Source organism: Carettochelys insculpta, chromosome 1 (assembly GCF_033958435.1).
Source record: "Carettochelys insculpta isolate YL-2023 chromosome 1, ASM3395843v1, whole genome shotgun sequence".
NCBI classification, from domain to species: domain Eukaryota; kingdom Metazoa; phylum Chordata; order Testudines; family Carettochelyidae; genus Carettochelys; species Carettochelys insculpta.
The window spans coordinates 219970831-219992503 of NC_134137.1; positions in this window are offsets into that span (position 1 = coordinate 219970831).

Below are 21673 nucleotides of genomic sequence, written 5' to 3' on the forward strand. Positions count from 1 at the left end.
AAGTATATCTAGAGAGTGATGAGGCAAATTACTAAGCTGCTGCACCAGTTTTGTCACATTCATTGAATTTGTGTATGTTCCACACATTTTAAAATGTAGAGTTAGCATATAAACACATCTAGGTGTAGTCTTTAAGGTAGAAGTTTTGAATCAGACACAGTAGCAATTTTTAAGTTATCCGTATCCATTTAAGAATATTTACAGAATAAAAGGAGAGGAAAGGAATAAAAATAAGACAGCCGTTGGTATATTAAAAGACGTGAAACACCAGTCACTAATATTTCAGTCCAGTCCAGTAACAAAGACAGATACAGAATAGACTAAAACTGTAGAGAGGAGAAAAGATCTCCATGGAGTTTACAGAAGTATGAGGATTATACGGGAGGAAGATAATGAAATATTTATGAGTGTTAGCCTAAATAGGAGGTTCAACTTTTCATCAAAGAATGATTAGTTTATAGTTAGGGCTTTTCTACAGGTGAAAGCTGAATAGCTGTGTATAGTCTTCTTCTGTAAATAGGTTGTTAAAGATTTCCTCTTGAAGCCTTTTGCCTTCATGAGTAGCAGCTCACATTTACAAGCCCCCTCCCTCTGTAAAACCATAAAAGATGGGTGTTGCTTGTGTCAAGGACATGTGGTTTATATTTTGCTTGGCAAACATCTTAGATTTTGTAACATAATCTTCATGCCAAAGACACTGGAAATGCTTGAGATGATCTTCATGGACTTACGAACAAATCATGGATTACTTTCCTGGCACGTCTCTACAATAGAAGCTGGAGCTTTTCCTCTGGGCCCTGCTGTTTGTGATTGAGCTGCACGAGGACAGCACAGATTTAGACAGGGCATAAAGATGGTTTGATTTAACTTCTGGAACATCCCAGAATCAGATGCAAATTTTGCCTGCAGTCTTTGCAATCAGGCCAAGTGGGTGTCTCCACGTGCGTTAGGCTTGCCTGTTAATGCTGCCATACTCCATGTTGGGGGCTGGCTGAAAGTCTGGCTAGCCACTTCCAATGAACACACAATAAAGAGCAAGTTCTGCGATCATTTCCTGAGAGTATGGAGCCACAACTTCTTTAAAACCAGTACTTTCCCATTGTGTAAGGGGAACTCAGAGGGGCAAGATTTGGCTGTGACCAACAAAACATGAGTAGGTGTTTTATTATATCCACCCACTACACTGGAAACTTAGGCTATGTCTACATGACGAGATAAATTCGAATTTAAGGCAGTTAGCATGATATTAAAACATCACTGTCTTTGCTGTAATCACCATTAGCTCAAATTAGGGAGCACTAATATTGATAGCATAATACCATCAGAACCGGCTGGGTGTAGGGTCAAGTTAGAATTTAAAATTTAGAATAAAGGCCAGTGTGGAAGCGCCACATTTTAAAATTGAATTTATTAGCCTCCATAAGTGTCCAGTATGTACCCCACCAAGCTACCTGGTTACCTGCCAAGTATGGCCACTTCCTTCTCTGCTGCTCTCCAGGTGCGCAGGAAGGAGGTCACCGGAAGCCAGTGAATTTGAATTTATCAGCACACAGGCCTGGAAATATAAAAGGTCACCCACAATGAAAAATTTCTTTTATCCATCACATCGCACGGCATCCGTAGCCGTCTCCTGCAATCTTGAGCATTCAGGGTAGTGATCAGCCTCGTAGTTCTCAGGTTCACAGGAGAGCTCCAGTGTGGACCCATCAGGAGATTCAGGTTCTTCTTCCAGTTTGGGGAAATGAATCACTGGTGAGCAGACTTCAGGTGTCCAAGAGAAACGTGAACATATATGATAAGATCTTGCAGTTGATGATTGCCAGAGGTCATGCCCAGGACCCTACGCAATGCTAGGTGAAGGTGAAAGAACTCCAGCAGGTCTATCACAGAGTCTGGGAACCAACTGGTGGTCCAGGTCATCTCCAAAGACCTGACATTATCATGAACAGCTGCACATGCTTCTTGCAGGGGGACCCCACCTTGTTGCCCACTCTTCATTATGATAGTTGTGGAAGCCCTGTTCTAGAGTATGGGGTGAGCCAGGAGGAAGAGGCCAATGGAGAGGAGGATGGGGACAAACAGCGGGTCCTGAGGAAGTTCTTCCAGACAGCCTGGACCTCTTCACTCTAGATCTGGAACTGGTCCCCTCTAAGTGGGTCCCTCAGCCCCTGGAATCAAGCTGTTCTGGTATTTTTTTCTGAATGTAAGAACCAGGTTGCGGGCAGATATAGGCATGACTATGGGTACAGGTTTTCTATGGAGCTGTGCCCCTCAAAACAGCGTGTTAATGTTTCTTGGGGGGGAGGGCTTCTCCTTTTCAGAGATCTCCTTGAAGGCCTCATCGAGGCACTCTTGTATTTTTTGCATGAGGTTTTTGGGCAGGCCTGTCTTCCTGCAGCTTCCACAGTAGCACACCTTGCCACGCCAGGCAACCTGATAGTGAGCTGGTGTCACAGCGCCACACAGCATTTTGGCAAATTTTCCAGCCTTGTGGTCACACAGGATGAGCAGCTGTTCTTTGTTGATATCTGTTAGTTTTAGGAGGGTGATGTCTTCTTTGGCAACCTGAAGAATCAGGGGAATTTGGACTGGATTTTTTTGCAGTGCTTCCTGCCCTTTTACATTTCCCTGGAGCTCATTGCTACACTACGTGGCTAGGGCAGGCTCATTCTCCCTGACCCCTGCAGGGGTGGCAGGCTCTCCAGGCCTTCTCCCCTCCTATGTCCCTTTCCCCCCACATTTCCTTTCACTTTCCAAGTATCCCTCCTCACCCAGCTATCCCTGAGGCTGGAATCGAACCCTTCCTCACCCTTTCTCCTTGCCACACAGCTGCTGGGCTCTGAGGACCCTGCTACTGCAAACTGGCATGTGTAGCCCATGTGGGTTTGCCCTCCTTTACATGGCCTTTTTTCCCTGATGAGGGCTGCACCGGTGACCACTGAGAAACTTTCTTACCCCAACCCAGTAGATGGCTGGAAAACTCTCTCCATCCCCAGCATTTCTTTTCACTTTACAAGGATCCCTCCCCACCCAGCCGTCCACGTGGCTGGAATGGAACCCTACCCCACCATCCCCCTCATAATGTGGCTGCCAGGCTCTGCGGGCCTTGCTACTTGTGGAGGATTGCTCCAGGAACAGTTGAAAAACTTTTCCTGGCTCCAGGACAACAGATGACTTGCCTTTCTTTGCACGCCACTTCCCCGCAGAAAGCAGACAATAGCTGCCACAACATGGCAATGTCCACAATGAAACGTTCTGGATAAATGATGGCTTGTGCAATGCACACTTTGAGTTCCATCCTTAATAAGGCTGAAGCAGCCTTGCAAAATAAACTTTCCCTCATAGTGGAGACAGAGACCCCTTCATTCCATGGGTAAACACTTAGGGTGACTTGTATCTCAGTGTTGACCTTCACTTTCCAGCTGCATCCCCAGTGTGGGAGATGGGGCAAGGAAGCACAAAAGGTCCAAGCAGGGTCTGATCTTGCAGAACATGGAGTGGTCTGAAGCAGAAACCAGTGACATGAAAAGGGACACAGCACAGTGGCGGCAGAATATAGCACTGTGGTGGCAACATATGCTTGATTCCCAGAGAGAGCAAGTGGCAAACCAGAAGGAAGATGCAGCAAGGCTCATAATGGCAGCAAATTACCAAATGAAGGTCCTGCGCTCCATGCTGGAGCTGCAGAGGGGCTCCCATTGCAGCAGTTGGGAGTCCCTGAAGACAGGTCACCCAACCCCCTGTTGTTGTGGTCCCCAAATGAGGAAAGGGAGTGCATGGACAGCCTGCTGCTATAGTTCCAAGGGCTCTAACCCTAAGGCCCACCGCAAAACGCTATTTTACCATCCTTGACAATGCTTCTTCTCCCTGCCACTTAAACCTCTCCGCCCCCCAAAATAAACTTATTTTTTTGAGCTCGGTGTGGTTTTTTTTTTGCACGGACAAGTGGTAGGGTGCACAAAGCATTGCGGGGAACTGGGCAGGGATGGAGAGGGCTGATAGCACAGCTGACCACCACTATGCCAAGGTCTGCAGAGGACTGGTGGCAGAGGCATCCTGGGTAGGGGTGCAGAGGGCCAATAGCACAGCTGCCCACTGCTATGCCAAGGTCCATGTAGGACTCGCAGCAGAGGCACCTGGGCGGGGAGGGGAGGGCTGAAAGCACAGGTGCCCTATTTTTAGGAAAATAACCCTCCTTCCACATCCATTCTTCTGCCTGCAACTTAACCCCCTCCCACCAAGCACAAGCATTCTGTGTACAACACAGTCTAATTTATAGGTTCACATTTAGTGGGGAGCACAAATCAGTTTGGTGAGCGAGGTTGGTTGGTATTACAGAGAAATACATCACTATCATGTGCATAGTAGATCATTCATGAAGCTATGTTTTAAAGCATCCCTGATTGCTGCTGTCTCTGCATGGTTATTGGTGAATGGCCACATAGGAGGCTGCAAGTAAGCCCTGCTCATGGCCTCAGCCTCGGAATTCCAGGCATTTAGGAAATTCTCTCCCCTAGATTCATAAATGTTATCCTAAATAACGCATGCTGTAATCATGGTGGGGGCATTAGTTTCACTCCTGTGCCATGAGTCCTCTGTGGACCTTCGCGTAGCAGTCGTCAGCTGTGCTATCAGCTCCCTCGACCCCAGCCTGGGTGCCTCTGCCATCAAACAGGTCAATAGGCATCAGAACCTCGCTTTTAAACAGCCAAAGGTGCATTCCACCACCATTCTGCACCTGCTGAGTCTTTGAAGTTTTTCTTGCTGTGGTCCATAGCTTCTGTGTAGGGCTTCATTAGGCAAGGGAACAGAGGGTAAGCAGTGTCGCCCAATATTACAGTAGGCATCTCCACATCATCAATCTTGATTTTCTAGTCTGGGAAAAATGTTCCACCCAGGAGCTTTCTGTACAGCCCAGAATTTCTGAAGATGTGTGCATCGTGAACCTTCCCTGCCACCCCACGCTGATGTTGGTGAAATGACCTTTGTGATCTACCCACACCTGCAAAATCATGGAGGAGTACCCCTTTCTGTTTGCATATTCAGAGGCCATGTGGTCCAGGGCCATGATGGGGATGTGCGTGCCATCTATTGCCACACCGCAGTTAGGAAACCCCTTGGCAACAAAGCCATCCCCTATGAGATGCTGACAGATTGCGTGGGTCACCTGAATCACCATGAACCCCACTGTAGATCTGCCCACCCCGAACTGATTAGCCACTGACAGGTAACTGTCCAGCATTGTAAACTTCCAGTGTGATTGCCACTCACTTCTGAATCATTAAAGCCGGCCTCATTCTTATGTCACTGCACTTCAGGGCGGGGGGGTCAGCAAATCACAAAGTTCCATAAAAGTGGACTTGCACATGCAAAAGTTCTGCCCTTTGTGCTGGTCGTCTCAGGTCTCCAAAACTATGTGGTCTCACATGAGTCTAAAACCACCACTCCCCTGTCAGCAGTGCATACAGGGCAGCCAGTAGTTGTGAGTTCTTGAAATGCAGTTGAAAGATTTCCTCTTCAAAACCTTCATCATCATCATCCTCAACTATCATTGCCCTTTCTAATCGAAAGAAAAATTGCATGACAGTCCAGGAATTTGCCGTAACGGTGTGTGCAATGAGTTGAAGCATTTGGAGATCAATGCTTGTGCTAGCGCTGTGCTGGGGAAAATGGCGTGATCTCCCATTCAGTTTTGCACAATTACTGGGTGCTCTGAATTCTGGGACAGTGACATCAAACACTCACAAGCATCCAGGGCTAAGGTACCATGGGATAGGTACCCACAATGTAGTACTCATGCAGTCGAACTTGGATAAGGCAATGGGGATGCGGAAACTCGACATGGAGAAATGATGGGTTGAATTTCCAGGTTTGTGGACACAAATTCAAATTAATAAAAACAAGGTTAAAAAATAAAATTTATTAACAGTCAAATTAATCTCAAAGTATAGACGTAGCCTTAGAGAACTAAGAGTAAACATCAAGAATTCATGAATTACCTAGCTAATAGTCATAAATAACCTAATCAATCATTATTGCTGAATCAAGTTTGTATGTGCTCTTTTAAAGTAAATAACTAGTTGGAAATTTTTGGTAGTACTGGAATTGAATGTCCAAATAGTGCTGATATTTTCACACAGAACTTAAAAATACAGTTTAATGCAGAGATTGTCCGTGCTCCAAAGACTGGAGCATTAAAAACAGACAATCAACTACGTGTGTGTGTGTGTACACACACACACACACACACACACAGAATGCAAGATTCTACAGAACAGTTTTAAAGGATTTTGTCTTTTACAAAAACAATGAAGATGACACAAAAACTAGTCAGTCCATTTGTAGCACCAGCAGTAAGTTAGAAGACGGTCAATGTTTGATAAAAGCTAGTAAGATGTTTCATATGATGGAAAAAATGATTCTAGCAAGTGTTTCTAAATTGCTGAAACATCACGTGAAGGTCCCAAAATTAGTTCAGTCCATACAGTTACTATGGGACTTCTCCAAAAGAGAAGTTACAGATTAAAACACGTCATAAGAGTGAGAATACTAAGGTTCTTTTCAGGTTGTCTAGAACTTCTAGAATTTAATAGACACTATTAACTGTTTCATAGCAATTTTCTTTGTTTTGACCCATCCTATACAATGCTAGTGCAGCAAATTCTAATTTGTTATGTAAATCTATAGATTAGTATAGAATCATATACTTAAGTTTTTTAACCAGGAAAACCCTCTAGAATATGAAATTGATCCTGCAGTATTTCCTTTTATATCCAGTACCCTCTTTGCTACTTACTTAACTAATTGAAAGTAGAAGTGGAGAACAATAGAGTCACACAGTAGTGGGCAACCTATGGCCTGTAGGCCAAGAGGCCCATTGGGGTTCTATGTGCAGCCTACATATCCCATTCTGCCCTATCGCACTGCACCTCTCGCGTGCTGAGGGTCCTGCACTTACTTATCCTCTCCCACTCTCCCAGCACTTCCAGAGCGCCATGAATCAGCTGATTTGTGCCCTGTGCCTGCTGCTCCCCCACCCTCCCAGAGTCTGAATGCTGTGAATCAGATGATTCATGGTGTTAAGAACACAAGAACAGCCACAATGGGTCGGACCATAGGCCCACCAAGCCCAGTATCCTGTCTTCTGACAGTGGCCAATGCCAGGAGCCCCAGAGGGAATGAACAGAACAGGTAATCATCAAGTGATCAGTTCCCTGTTGCCCATTTTCTGCCTCTGGCAATCAGAGGCTAGGGACACCCTCTGTGCCCAACCTGACTAACAGCCATTGATGGACCTATCCCCCATGAATTTATCCAGTTCTTTTTTAAACTCTTCTACAGTCTTGGCCTTCACAATATCCTCTGGCAAGTAGTTCCACAGGTTAACTGTGCTTTGTGTGAAAAAATATTTCCTATTGTTTGTTTTAAACCTGATGCCTATTAATTTCATTTGGTGATCCCCAATTCTTTTGTTGTGAGAAGGAGTAGATAACGGCAATATTTACTTTCTCTACACGTATATGATTTTATATACCTCTGTCATATCCCCCTTTAGTCATCTTTTTTCCAAGATAAAAAGTCCCAGTCTTATTAATCTCTCCTCACATGGAAGATGGTCTATACTCTTCATCATTTTTGTTGCTGTTTTCTGAACCTTTTCCAGTTCCAATATATCTTTTTTGAGATGGTGTGACCACATTTGCACACACTATTCCAGATGTGGACGTACCATGGATTCACATAGAGGTAATATGACATTTTCTGTTTTATTATCTATTCCTTTCTTAATAATTCCCAAGATTTTGTCAGCTTTTTTGACTGCCACTGCATATTGAGTGGATGTTTTCAGAGAACTATCCACACTGACTCAAAGATCGCATTCTTGAGTGGTAACAGCTAAGTCAGACCCCATCATTTTTTATGTATAGTTGGGATTATATTTTCCAATGTGAATTACTTTGCATTTATCAACATTAAACTTCATCTGCCATTTTGTTGCCCAATCACCCAATTTATTAAGAACCTTTTGTAGCTCTTCACAGTCTGCTTGGGACTTAACTATTTGGAGTAGTTTTATATCATCTGCAAATTTTGCCATCTCACTGTTTATCCTTTTTTCCAGATCATTTATAAATATGTTGAATAGGATTGGTCCCAGTACAGACCCCTGGGGGACACCACTATTTACCTCTCTCCCTTCTGAAAACTGTCCATTTATTCCTACCCTTTGTTTCCAATCTTTTAACCAGTTACCAATCCAAGAGAGCACCTTCCCTCTTATCCCATGACAGTTAACTTTGCTTAAGAGCCTTTGGTGAGGGATCTTGTCAAAGGCTTTCTGAAACCCTGGCTGCGTCTACACGTGCACGCTACTTCGAAGTAGCGGCAGTAACTTCGAAATAGCGCCCGTCACGTCTACACGTGTTGGGCGCTATTTCGAAGTTGAAATCGACGTTAGGCGGCGAGACGTCGAAGTCGCTAACCCCATGAGGGGATGGGAATAGCGCCCTACTTCGACGTTTAACATCGAAGTAGGGACGTGTAGACGATCCGCGTCCCGCAACATCGAAATAGCGGGGTCCTCCATGGCGGCCATCAGCTGGGGGGTTGAGAGATACTCTCTCTCCAGCCCTTGCGGGGCTCTGTGGTCACCGTGGGCAGCAGCCCTTAGCCCAGGGCTTCTGGCTGCTGCTGCTGCAGCTGGGGGTCCGTGCTGCATATACAGGGTCTGCAACTAGTTGTTGGCTCTGTGTATCTTGCACTGTTTAATGAAAGTGTGTCTGGGAGGGGCCATTTAAGGGAGCGACTTGCTGTTGAGTCCGCCCCGTGACCCTGTCTGCAGCTGTGCCTGGCTCCCTTATTTCGATGTGTGGTACTTTGACGTGTAGACGTTCCCTCGCTGCGCCTATTTCGATGTCGGGCTGCGCAACGTCGAAGTTGAACATCGACGTTGCCAGCCCTGGAGGACGTGTAGACGTTATTCGTCGAAATAGACTATTTCGATGTCGCAACATCGAAATAAGCTATTTCGATGTTGGGTGCACGTGTAGACGTAGCCCCTAAGTACACTATACCCACAGGATCCCCCCTTGTCCACATGCTTGTTGACCCTTTCAAAAAATCTAATCATTTAGTGAGGCACAACTTCCCTTTACAAAAGCTGTGTTGACTCTTCCCCAACAAATTCTGTTCATCAACATGTCTGACATTCTGTTCTTTACTAGAGTTTCAACCAGTTGCCCGGTACTGAAGTCAGACTGATTGGCCCGTAGTTGCCAGGATCATCTCTGGAACCCTTTTTAAAGATTGGCACCACATTAGCTATCCTCCAGTTATCTGAAACAGAAGTTGATTTAAATGACAGGTTACAAACTACAGTTAGTAGTTCTGCAATTTCACATTTGACTTCCTTCAGAACTCTTGGGTGAATGCCATCTGGTCCTGGTGGCTTACTACTGTTTAGTTTATCAATTTGTTCCAAAATCTGTTCTAATGATACCTCAATTTGAGACAGTTCATCAGATTTGTTACCTGAAAAGAATTACTCAGGTATGAGAATCTCCCTCACATCCTCAGCCGTGAAGACTGATGCAAAGAAATCATTTAGTTTCTCTGCAGTGGCCTTTTCATCCTTGAGTTCTCCTTTAGCATCTTGACCATCCAGGGGCCCCACTGGTTGTTTAGCAGGCTTCCTGCTTCTGATGTACTTGAAAAATTTTTTGCTATTACTTTTTGACTCTTTGGCTAGCTGTTCTTCAAATTCTTTTTTGGCCTTCCTGATTATATTTTTCACTTCACTTGGCAGAGTTTATGTTTCTTTCTATTTTCTGCACTAGGATTTAACTTCCATTTTTTTAAAAGATGCCTTTTTGTCTCTCACTACCTCTTTTACTTTATTGTTTAACCATGGAGACACTTTTTTTGGTTCTCTTACTACATTCCCTAAATTGGGGAATACATTTAAGTTGAGCCTCTATTATGGTGTCTTTAAAAAGTTTCCATGCAGGTGGCAGGGATTTCACTTTAGATACTGTACCTTTTAATTTGTTTAACTAACTTCCTCATTTTTGTGTAGTCCCCCTTTCTGAAATTAAATACGACAGTCTTGGGCCACTGTAGTATTTTTCCAGATACAGGAATGTAACATTTAATTATATTAAGGTCACATTACCCAGAGGTCCAGACGCATTCACCTCTTGGACCAGATCCTGTGCTCCACTTAGGACTAAATCAAGAATCACTTCTCTTCTTGTGGGTTCCAGGACTAGCTGCTCCAAGAAGCAGTCATTTAAGGTGTCAAGAAACCTTATCTCAGCTTCCCGTTCTGAGGTGACACGTACCCTGTCTATACGGGGATAGTTGAAATCCCCCATTATTATTGGGTTTTTTATTTTGATAGACTCTCTAATCTCCCAGAGCATTTCACAGTCACGATCACCATCCTGGTCAGGTGGCTGGTAATATATCCCTACCATTATATTCTTACTATTCAAGCATGAACATAAGAACATAAGAATGCCCATAATGGGTCAGACCAAAGGTCCTTCTTGCCCAGTATCCTGTCTGCAGACAGTAGCCAATGCCAGGTGCCCCGGAGGAGGTGAACTGAAGACAATGATCAAGCGATTTGTCTCCTGCCATCCATCTCCCACCTTCGAAAAAAGGCTAGGCACCATACCTTATCCCTTGCTAACAGCCATCTATGGATCTAAACTCCAAACATTTATCGAGCTCTTTTTTAAACTCTGTTAGAGTCCTGGCCTTCACAGCGTCCTCTGGCAAGGAGTTCCACAGGTTGACTGTGCATGGGATTACTATCCAGAGACATTCTATGGTACAGTTCGGTTCATTAACGATTTTTACTTCATTTGACTCCACAGCAGTCTTTCAGGTGTCGCTGATGTCCTGAAGATCTACAGTCAGACCTGTCAGCATGATCCGCACATTCCAGCAAGCAAGCTTAAAACTTTGATGGTTTCCTTTTCTTGTTGATTTTCTTATTGGTTTGCCTGGTGCTCAGCTTTCAGGTCACTTGTCAGGTTTGGGAACCTTAAGCCTCACGCACCCAGTGAGGCAGGTGAACTGTGGCGGGACAGTACCCTATGGGCTGGGGGCTGCCCAGCTTGAGGCGGGCGGTGACTGTCCAGTGAGATGCGACGATCTCTCCCACCATCGGAGGCAACCCCTGGCGCTCGTTCTCTATGCCAGCCGAGCAAGAGCTTATAACTGGTATCTGTTACTTCCCATGTTGGTTCAACGCTGTTAGCGATGCTGGAGTACCTCTCCAGGTGCGAGCTTGGGCGATTATTGGGACCCTGGGCTGCCCAGACGCCAGTGTTCCCCTCTCGGCTTTACTGATATAGTCCAAAAGAGAGGATAACCTCCATGTCTGGTACCAGCTCAGCTGCAGAAGTTGCCGGGTCAATGCCAGAAGTTGGCACAGAACCGCCTTAGGACTCCCCTCCGGATTTTCTGTCAGGGTTTACTCCCTTAGCCTTGGCTCCTTCCCAGGATAACCCACAAGGCAGTGGGGCATGGAGAACGTGGGTATGGTCCCACTACCTCTTGCACCTCCCTGGCGCCACATGTCCCCAAAGCTCCCCGTGACAACCTCCACGCCTCCCCAGGACCCTCCTCGCCACCCCTCTGCCTCTCATCGGCTACCATCACCCCCAGATCCTCCCTCCCTGTCCCCTTTTCCCCCATCCACTCCCATGTCTCCCGACTGCACCACACTGCCCCCTATCAGTTCTCACTGCCCCCAGGTTCCCCTTCCCCTGGCCTCTCTGCACCTGGCCACACGCTGCTGCAGCCCCACGTCCTCCAGGAAGGCGCTGATCTCGCAGCCCAGCCGCACCCTGGGTCCCAGCCAAAGCTACCAACTCTTCATCTGGCTACGGCTGTCCCTGGAGCCCCACAGATCTGGTGCGGCGCATGCATGCAGGGAGCGCAGGACTGGGCCTGGAAGCCGTGCAATCTGAGCCAGCACGGCGCAAGCAGCCTCTGTGGGTGCTGCCATCCTCACAGCCGTACCAGACACCCCCAAACCACTTGCCCACCACTGTCATCCCTCGATCTCGTCCTCCTGCTCCTCACGCTGCAGCGGGCCCCTTAGCTCCCTCTAAGCTCCCCCTCTGAACTCTCCTCTCAAAACTCCCTCCTGTTAGCAACCACCCTGTTCGCAAGCACCCGGTTGCATGCTCCCTGGTCACTTGCCAGCAGGGCTGTAGAGCTCTGGCCTACCTGAGAGAGCCCCTCCCTCTGACTACCGCTCAGCCAATTGGCACGCAGCCGAAAGACCGCTGTCATCGATGAGGAACTGAAGAGGCTCCAAGTTGACATTGTTGCTCTGCAAGAGACACGTCTCGCAGATTTGGGATCTCTAAAGGAAAAGGACTACACCTTTTTCTGGCAGGGTAAAGCGCAAGAAGAACCCAGGGAGCATGGTGTTGGTTTCACCATCAGAAACACCCTTCTACAAATGGTGGAATTAGTCATGGGCGGATCAGAAAGACTCCTTCAGGTCATATTTCAAACTCGCACCAGTCCTGTCCACCTGATCAGCACTTACGCCCCAACCCTGTACGCTGCACTGGAAGTAAAAGACAAGTTTTATGACGTGCTTCGTGCTGCCATAGCGCAAATACCTGCTCGCGAACAACTGTACATTCTGGGTGACTTCAATGCTAGAGTTGGAGCCGATCGTGACTCATGGCCTTCCTGCTTAGGCCACTTCGGTGTGGGAAAAATGAATGAAAATGGTCAGCATCTTCTCGAACTTTGCACGTACCACAATATGTGCATCACAAACACATTTTTCCAAACCAAGCCACAGCACAGAGTGTCATGGAGACACCCACGCTCAAAACACTGGCATCAACTAGATGTGGTCATCTCTAGATGTGATAACCTCAAAAACATCCTTCTGACATGCAGCTATCATAGTGCTGACTGTGATACGGATCACTCGTTAGTTTGCTCCAAACTCAAGGTGATTCCCAAGAAGCTGCACCACTCTAAACCAACTGGAAGGCCCCACACCATTGCCAGAAAGACAGCTAACTCAATGAGAGCTGAAAAGTTCAGAGTGACCCTCGAGGAGAATCTGCGCAGCAACCCTGGCGGTGCCAATGTGACATCCAGATGGCAGCATCTGAGGGATACAATGTACAACACAGCCTTGTCGGTGTTTGGAAGAAGAGCTAGAAACACAAATGACTGGTTTGAAGCTAATGCCGATGAGATAATTCCAGCCATCGAAAAAAGGCACGCTGCGCTCCTGAAGTACAAACGTTCGCTGAGCCAGAATACCCTGCAAGCGCTCAGAGCAGCCAGAAAAACAGTACAGCAGACAGCCAGGCGCTGTGCCAACAACTACTGGCTCAAGCTACGCAGCAGCATCCAGACCAGTGCTGACTTTGGTAACCTCAGGGGAATGTACGAGAGCATCAAGAAGGCATTAGGAGCCACCCAGAACAAGATGGCACCTCTGAAATCCAAATCTGGTGAAGTCATCACTGACAAAGCCAAACAGATGGAGCGCTGGGTCGAGCACTACTCCGAGTTGCACTCACGCGAGAACATTGTGGTCAACTCAGCCCTTGACACCGTCAAACTCCTACCAGTAATGGACGAACTGGATCAGGAACCAACTGTGGATGAACTGAAGAAAGCCACTGACAACATTGCAGTAGGAAGGGCCCCAGGCCAGGATGGTATACCACCAGAGGTAATCAAGTGTGCCACGGACACCCTCCTGGAACCCCTACATGAGCTACTGTGCCTGTGCTGGAGAGAGGGAGAAGTTCCACAGGACATGCGCGACGCTAACATCATAACCTTGTATAAGAACAAAGGAGACAGAAGCGACTGCAACAGTTACCGTAGAATCTCCCTCCTAAGCATCACTGGTAAACTGTTCGCTCGCATCATCCTTAGCAGACTCCAGAAGATTGCTGAGAGGGTGTATCCTGAATCACAGTGCGGATTCCGCGCAGAGAGATCTACCGTCGACATGGTCTTCACTCTGAGGCAGCTGCAGGAGAAATGCAGGGAGCAGAGGAAGCCATTCTATATTGCCGTCATTGACCTAACCAAGACCTTCGACTTGGTCAGCCGGGATGGACTGTTCAAACTGCTCCACAAGATAGGCTGTCCACCACAGTTACTCAAGATGATCCAGTCTTTCCACGAAGACATGAGAGAAACCGTCCAATACGATGGCACATTATCGGATGTTTTCAGCATCAGGAGCAGCGTCAAACAAGGATGCGTCCTTGCTCCGACATTGTTCGGGATCTTCTTCGCACTCCTCCTTAAACACGCCTTTGGATCTTCAACAGAGGGCATCTTTTTGCACACAAGATCTGACGGGAAACTGTTTAATCTTGCAAGGCTGAAAGCTAAATCTAAGGTGCGGGAAGTCCTCATCAGAGATATGCTGTTCGCAGATGACGCTGCTGTCATGTCACACACAGAAGACGAGCTTCAGAAGCTGCTGGATCGGTTCTCCAAAGCATGCAAGGACTTTGGGCTCTCCATCAGCCTAAAGAAGACAAATGTACTTGCTCAGGATGTTGCTGATTCTCCATCAATCAGCATTGACAACTATACGTTAGAAGTAGTTCATGAGTTCGTTTACCTCGGGTCCACCATCACTGACACCCTGTCCTTGGAGACTGAGCTAAATAGGAGGATCGGTAAAGCAGCCACAACTCTGTCCAGACTCAGTGAGAGAGTGTGGAATAACAACAAGCTGTACACTCACACCAAAATGCAAGACTACAGAGCCTGCATCCTCAGCACCCTCCTTTACGGCAGCGAGACTTGGACCCTGTATGCCCGCCAGGAAAAGAGGCTGAACGTCTTCCACTTGCGCTGCCTCAGGCACATCCTTGGAATATCGTGGAAGGACAGAGTGTCCAACACTACCATCCTTGAACAAGCTGGAATCCCAACTATGCACACCCTCCTCAGGCAGTGGCGGCTCCGCTGCCTTGGCCACGTCCACAGGATGAATGATGGAAGGATCCCAAAAGACATCCCGTATGGCGAGCTAGCCTCTGGCAAAAGACCTCCTGGACGCCCCCAGCTGCGCTACAAAGATGTTTGCAAGAGAGACCTCAGGGAAGTAGACATCAAGCCAGACAGCTGGGAGGAGCTGGCAGACGATGACAGCAGATGGAGGCAGGAACTATACAAAGGCCTTCAGAAGGGTGAGTTGAGGATCAGACAGCTATCAAAGGAGAAGCGAGCCCACAGAAAGCACAGCAAGGACCTGCCAGACACCCATTACATATGCAACAGATGCAGCAAGGACTGTCACTCTTGTGTGGGTCTTCACAGTTACAGCCAACGCTGCAAATGAGGATGCCAAACGGAACTATGAAGGGCGCGATCCATAGTCAACGTAGACTGAAGGATGCTACTATACTATGACTCCACATGTTGTTTAACATATAGTGCCACCCCCACTCCAGCATGACCTGTTCTGTCCTTCCAATAAATTCTACACCCTGGTATTACTGTGTCCTATTGATTATCCTCATTTCACCAAGTTTCTGTGATACCGACTATATCAATATCTTAATTTAATATGAGGTACTCTAGCTCACCCATCTTATTATTTAAACTTGTAGCATTTGTGTATGAGAACTTTAAAAACTTGTCACTGTTCAGCTGTCTGCCATTACATGTTGTAATTGAAAGGGACTCTGTTTTACCTGACTGTTCCTCTTGAGATACTACCTGTGTTTTATCATGTTTATCATCTTTCATCCTCTCCTCCTTACTAGGACATAGAGAATCTCCAATAAGAGATCCTGTCCTAAAGGATGCCACTGTCTGAACCACATGTGCCTCCGCACTTGTCGGATTCCCCCTGGCCCTTAGTTTAAAAACTGCTCTACGACCTTTTTAATTTTAAGTGCCAGCAACCTGGTTCCATTTTGGTTTAGGTGGAGCCCATCTTTCCTTTATAGGCTCCCCCTTTCCCAAAAGTTTCTCCAGTTCCTTATAAACCTAAACCCCTCCCTCCTACACCATCGTCTCATCCACGGATTGAGACGCTGCAGTCTCACTGGCCCTGCACGTGGAACTGGAAGCATTTCAGAGAACACTATCATGGAGGTCCTGGACTTCAATCTCCTAGCTAGCAGCCTGAATTTGGCCTCCAGGACCTCCCTCCTATCCTACCCTATGGCATTGGTACCAACGTGTACCATGACCACTGGCTCCTCCCCAACACTACACATAAGACTATCTAGATGTCTCGAGAGATCCACAAACCTCACATCAGGCAGAAAAGTCACCATGCGGTTCTCCTGGTCATCACAAACGCAGCCATCTATGCTCCTAATGATTGAACCACCCATAACTAAAACCTGTCTCTTCCTAATAACTGGAGTTCCCTCCCCTGGAGAGGTATCTTCATTGCGAGAGGATACTCCGACATCATCCGCAAGGAGATCACAGCTACGGGATCATTTCCCTCTGCTGCAGGTAGATGTTCTCCTTCCTCAACAGCATCGAGGCTGTCAGGGTGGTGGTCGGACTATTCTACTATGTCCCCAAAAGTCTCGTTTATGCACCTCTCCGTCTCTCTCAGCTCCTCCAGTTCTGTCATTGCGTCACACCCTAGTTAGTGGTGTATTTTCAGTGAAGTGGAGTGTAAAAATGTTATCATTCTTAAGGGACGAATGTTACCGATCTGAAGTGGTTACATTCTGTACCCATGCTACAGCATTGCTTTATAAATATCTGCTCAAGTTATAGGGGCATCAGACCCACTAACCAGTTTCACTAACAGTAAACTCTCTCATATCCAGCATTCTATCATCCAGATCTCTCAAATAACCAGCATTTCAACCATAAGTGAATTTTAGTTATGTTTCCCATAAGTATATTATAGTGAAAATAAATACAAATAAATATAGTACGGCTGTGTCGACACTTGCATTTCTCTTCCAAAAGAGGTTCAGAAAAGGGCATCTATAATGATGAGGGGTTTGGAACGGGTCCCATGTGAGGAGAGGTTAAAGAGACTGGGACTTTTCAGTTTAGAAAAGAGGAGACTGAGGGGGGATATGAGAGGTATATAAAATGATGACAGGTGTGGAGAGTGTGAATAAAGAAAACTTATTTATTTGTTCCCATAATATAAGAACCTGAGGACACCAAATGAAATTAATTAGTAGGTTTAAAATTAATAAAAGAAAGTTCTTTTTCACACAGCGCACAGTCAACCCATAGAACTCCTTGCCAGAGGGGGCTGTGAAGGTTAGGACTATAAAAGAGTTCAAAGAAGAGCTAGGTAAATTCATGGAGGTCAGGTCCATAAAAGGCTGTTAGCCGGGGATAGGAATGATGTTCCAGCATCTGTTTGTCAGAGGCTACAGATGGATGGCAGGAGACTAGTCACTTGATCATGGTCTTCAGTCCACCCCCTCTGGGGCAGCTGGCACTGACCACTGTTGGCAGATGGGATGCTGGGCTAGATGGACCTTTGGTCTGACCCAGTAATGGCTGTTCTTATGTTCATGTAAATGAAGGAAATAAAAAATGCAAATGAAGTGCAGATTTACATATCTGGTGTCTCATTTGCATATTCTTCTTTCGAAAGAAGAAAAGTAGTGTAGACATGGCTCTTTGGAAACTAAACCCCATCTTCAAAAGAACCTTTCTTCCCATTAAATGAGAAGAAGGATTCTTTTGAAGATGGGGTTTACTTTCGAAAGAGATGTGTCGACATTGCTTTTCTTCTTTCGAAAGAAACTCATTTGAAAGAATATGCAAATGTGGTATCCAATATGTAAATATGTACCTCATTTGCATTCTCAGTTTCCTTCATTTGCATGCTTCTTTCGAAAGAGCAATGCAAATGTAGACACAGCCTATAAGTTTCGAGTGTACAATACTACTGTTGTTGGTAAATAAAGTACTCTGCATACATTTGTTTGTTTCTTAATATCTAAACTTATTTTTCTTTAGCCTTATTCATTGCTAGGGACACCTCTCTATTATCCAGAATATTTGAATATCTGACAACCTCCCAGTTTTGGGACTGCTGGATATAACAGAGTTTACTACATTTTGCAACAAGGATTGCAAAAGTTGCAAGTGGAGCTTTTCTAAAAGCTTTTAGAATATTAACCTAGGAAGAACAGGAGCCGATGTCAATGCATTCCCTTCCACCTTCCGCCTCTCACCTCCCTATCCCCCTCTAGCTTTAGCCTTTATTTTATTCAGTTGAAATGTAAGGAACTGACAGGCTTGTATCATCTAGGACACTGGTGTTAGCAGCTTGCATCAGGTTGGAAGCCAATAATTTTTAGTCTGTCCCAAATATACTACCGGCCATCTGATTTCTAGGGAACTGGAAACAGTGTGTGCCAGGGGGATATTTGTTTATAACGAAACCAGTCAGCCCTAGAAACATGAGCCAACAGCAGCTTTCAGATAGCATGTCCACAGCTGCCTGATCACCAGAGTGCCATGCCAACAAATGGTTATATACATACACTGTCAGCTAAGATCATTCATATGTTAACCTGTAAGAGAAAGGCACCCCAGCTGTAGTAGGCTGACTAAACAAACAGGGAAGAAACCCCTACTGCCTCTTCATTAGACATGACATCAGTGTAACATTCTAAAAGTTTCAGAGAGGTAGCCGTGTTAGTCTGTAGCTTCGAGAAAACAAAAAGTCTTGTGGCACCTTATAGACTAACAGATATTTTGGAGCATAAGCTTTTGTGGGCAAAGACCCACTTCATCAGATGCATGAGTGTGGGGTGGTTTCAGAGAGGTATTTAAAGAGTGGGGTCCAAGTAAGCGGGAGGGCCAGGGCTGAGAAGGTCTATTCAGGAAGGTGGAAATGGCCCAGTATCAACAGTACTTATCAAAAGAGGAAAAAACAAGTCAGATCAGACAGGGGGATGTGAGCCATTAGACGCTGACAATGGCTCACATCCCCCTGTCTCATCTGACTTGTTTTTTCCTCTTTTCATAAGTATTGTTGAGATGGGCCACTTCCACCTTGCTGAATAGACCTTGTCAGCTCTGGCCCTCTCTCTTACTGGGACCCGACTCTTTAAATACTCTTCTGAAACCACCCCCACCCCCACTCATGCATCTGATGAAGTGGGTCTTCACTCACAAAAGCTTGTGCTCCAAAATATCTGTTCGTCTATAAGGTGCCACAAGACTTTTTGTTTTTCTAAAAGTTGTATGCCAGCCTGTGTGTGGGAAGAATGGGTGCAGCCCTCAGGGGGTGCCAGAATAATGGTCATTGATAAAGAGAAAGGTATTGAGGAAGATAACGGCTGATATTTCAGGTTGTTCTACAATGGATGGTGTGAGTAGACAGATGTTCAGATGCACACTCTGTATTCTCTCTACGTGCCTTGCTGGATTAGAGTGTTTGGGACTTGACTAAATAGATTGATTACTTAAGAATCTCCTGTAGCCACTTTGAGGTATGATGGGTGCTTGTCTCAGGATTAAGTCCAGCATTAAAAATGCTGTTCATTTGGGAACCCCAGTGATGTGCACCACAAGAACACCTGCATTGTAGTTTGTTTTTGCAGATTTACCAATCTATTTAGGCTATTGATCAGACTGTATTTGATATAATAAATTTTGGAAAAGTCTTTATGTTGTTGTATAAAACTTATTTAAGCAACAGGTTACTTTTCTTGATGGGAAAGTGAGATAGAACTTCCATGAATTCAATTTCTAACACAAACCAATATTGTAAGAAGTTTTCAAGACAACAGGAGGAAAGGAGATGACACAATGGACAGTGATTTGAGGAATTACTGGCTATCACAAGGCATTAAACTGCCTTCTCAGTAACCTGAGCTTCTTTTTCCAGGCTGATGTACTATCATGGAAGACTAGATAAGTGCAATTCTTATAACAGGACTGCCTCTAGCACATTTGCCAAAATGTATCTAGTTTAAACAGCTGTTAGAACAAATGCTCAGTGAAATGAGACAAAGGGGCTGTAGTAACATCTTTTCTTAGACCAGCTCTTCAGCGTAGTTCAATACCTTGCCTTTCGCTTATAGTAACAGAGAGGTAGCTGTGTCAGTCTATTCTAACAACACAAAGCAGCAGTCATGTGGCGCTTTAAAGACTAACAAATATAGGGTTTTTTCAGGGCATCTGAGCAAGGAAGCATTTTAGACCACTTCTGCTCAGAGGAGTGCTTCCAACGAGTTTCATGATATGATCTTTTTTTTTTTCATACAAGTGGGGAATGCAGTGAAGCCAGAACCAGCCATGCAGGAGGGAGACCTTTACTAAGGTACATGAAGAAGCGGCTTCCTGCAGGAGTCCCTGGCACCCATTGGCCTGCTGGGAGAAGACGGAGAGAAGGCTGCTGATTGGCTAGCATTCCCCAGCTTCCAGGATTGAACCTGCTAAAAGCGGCTCTGTGGAACTTCTTTCAGTTCTGTTAAGGTACCAATTTAGGGCAGTACTGAAGGGAGGGGGACAAACAAAGTCTTGTGTTGCTGCAGTCTTGACCCAGAATTGGATACTCATTCATTCCGGATCCAGGCAGAGACAGCAGCAGCCGGTGGAGGTTGTGACTCCCAACAGAGGCAGGCTGCGGTGCACAGGAAATCCAGGCGCTACAGAACTGACTTCTATGCCGAGGAACAGAGTGGCAGGCAAATGGCAGAAAAGCCCCTCATCCCACGGGCTTGTTTCAGAAGCTAGCCAGTGCACATGCACTGCCTGGAACTGCAGGCAGTCCACGCTGCCTTGGAGCCACGAGAGGGCAGCTGGGTCGGAGCTAGGCTCCAGGGCCAGTGGGCTGGCGGAAGAGCCCTGGGCAGCGTTCCCTCTGATTTTTCCCATCCATAGGTGGAATACGTTTTACTATGTGCACAAGGCATGTGCAGATCTGTGCCACCAATAGAAACACAGGCTGCTGGGGGTGGGCACTCTGCGAGTCAGCTGGGGTGGCACCTGAATCGCTCCACAGAAGGTGCTCAAGTCCCAGCTTACAGGGGACGCTGGGTATGAGGTGGGATCTGCTTGTGCAACTTCTGTGCTCGCTGACCAGCAATGCAGGGGCAGTTCGTGCCAGCAGGGGGGGACCACATGGAGCCACTCCATTTAGCAATTAAAATTTTGGTGCAGGTACAGAGGGGTGGTGCAGCTTCTGTCTGCTACCCTATGCAGCAATGCATACCCGCTTCATCTCCCTGAAGTGAGTAAGCAGGACAGTTTTCTCAGGCACTGTACAGCAGCTAAACTGAGAGACAGAATCCAGGGGAATGTTATCTCCAGCCGTGACTGCTTAACCAAGGTGAAGCGGGGGACGATCAGAAATGCTCATAAGGTGGGTCTGGTGGGGAGCCACAGACCCAGACTGCATGGGCAAGGCTAGAAGAAAAGTGAAGAGAGAGATCACCCAGATATACCTCCAGACAGGGGTTCAGTGACAAAGCACTGGGGCATCTGTTACAATCCGCCAGGTTCCAGGGCTTGTGATGTACATTGGTTGGCAGGAGGTACTGACATCGGGCTATGGGAGGTGAAGCAATGGATTGGTAGGAGTTGTATTATGAGGCAGCATGTTTGGAGTGGGGCAGAGGAGAGTGGGCATGGAGTTACCAGGCTAGTCAGGGTCACCCCTGTGGCCCTTTCCATGCAGTTAAGAGAA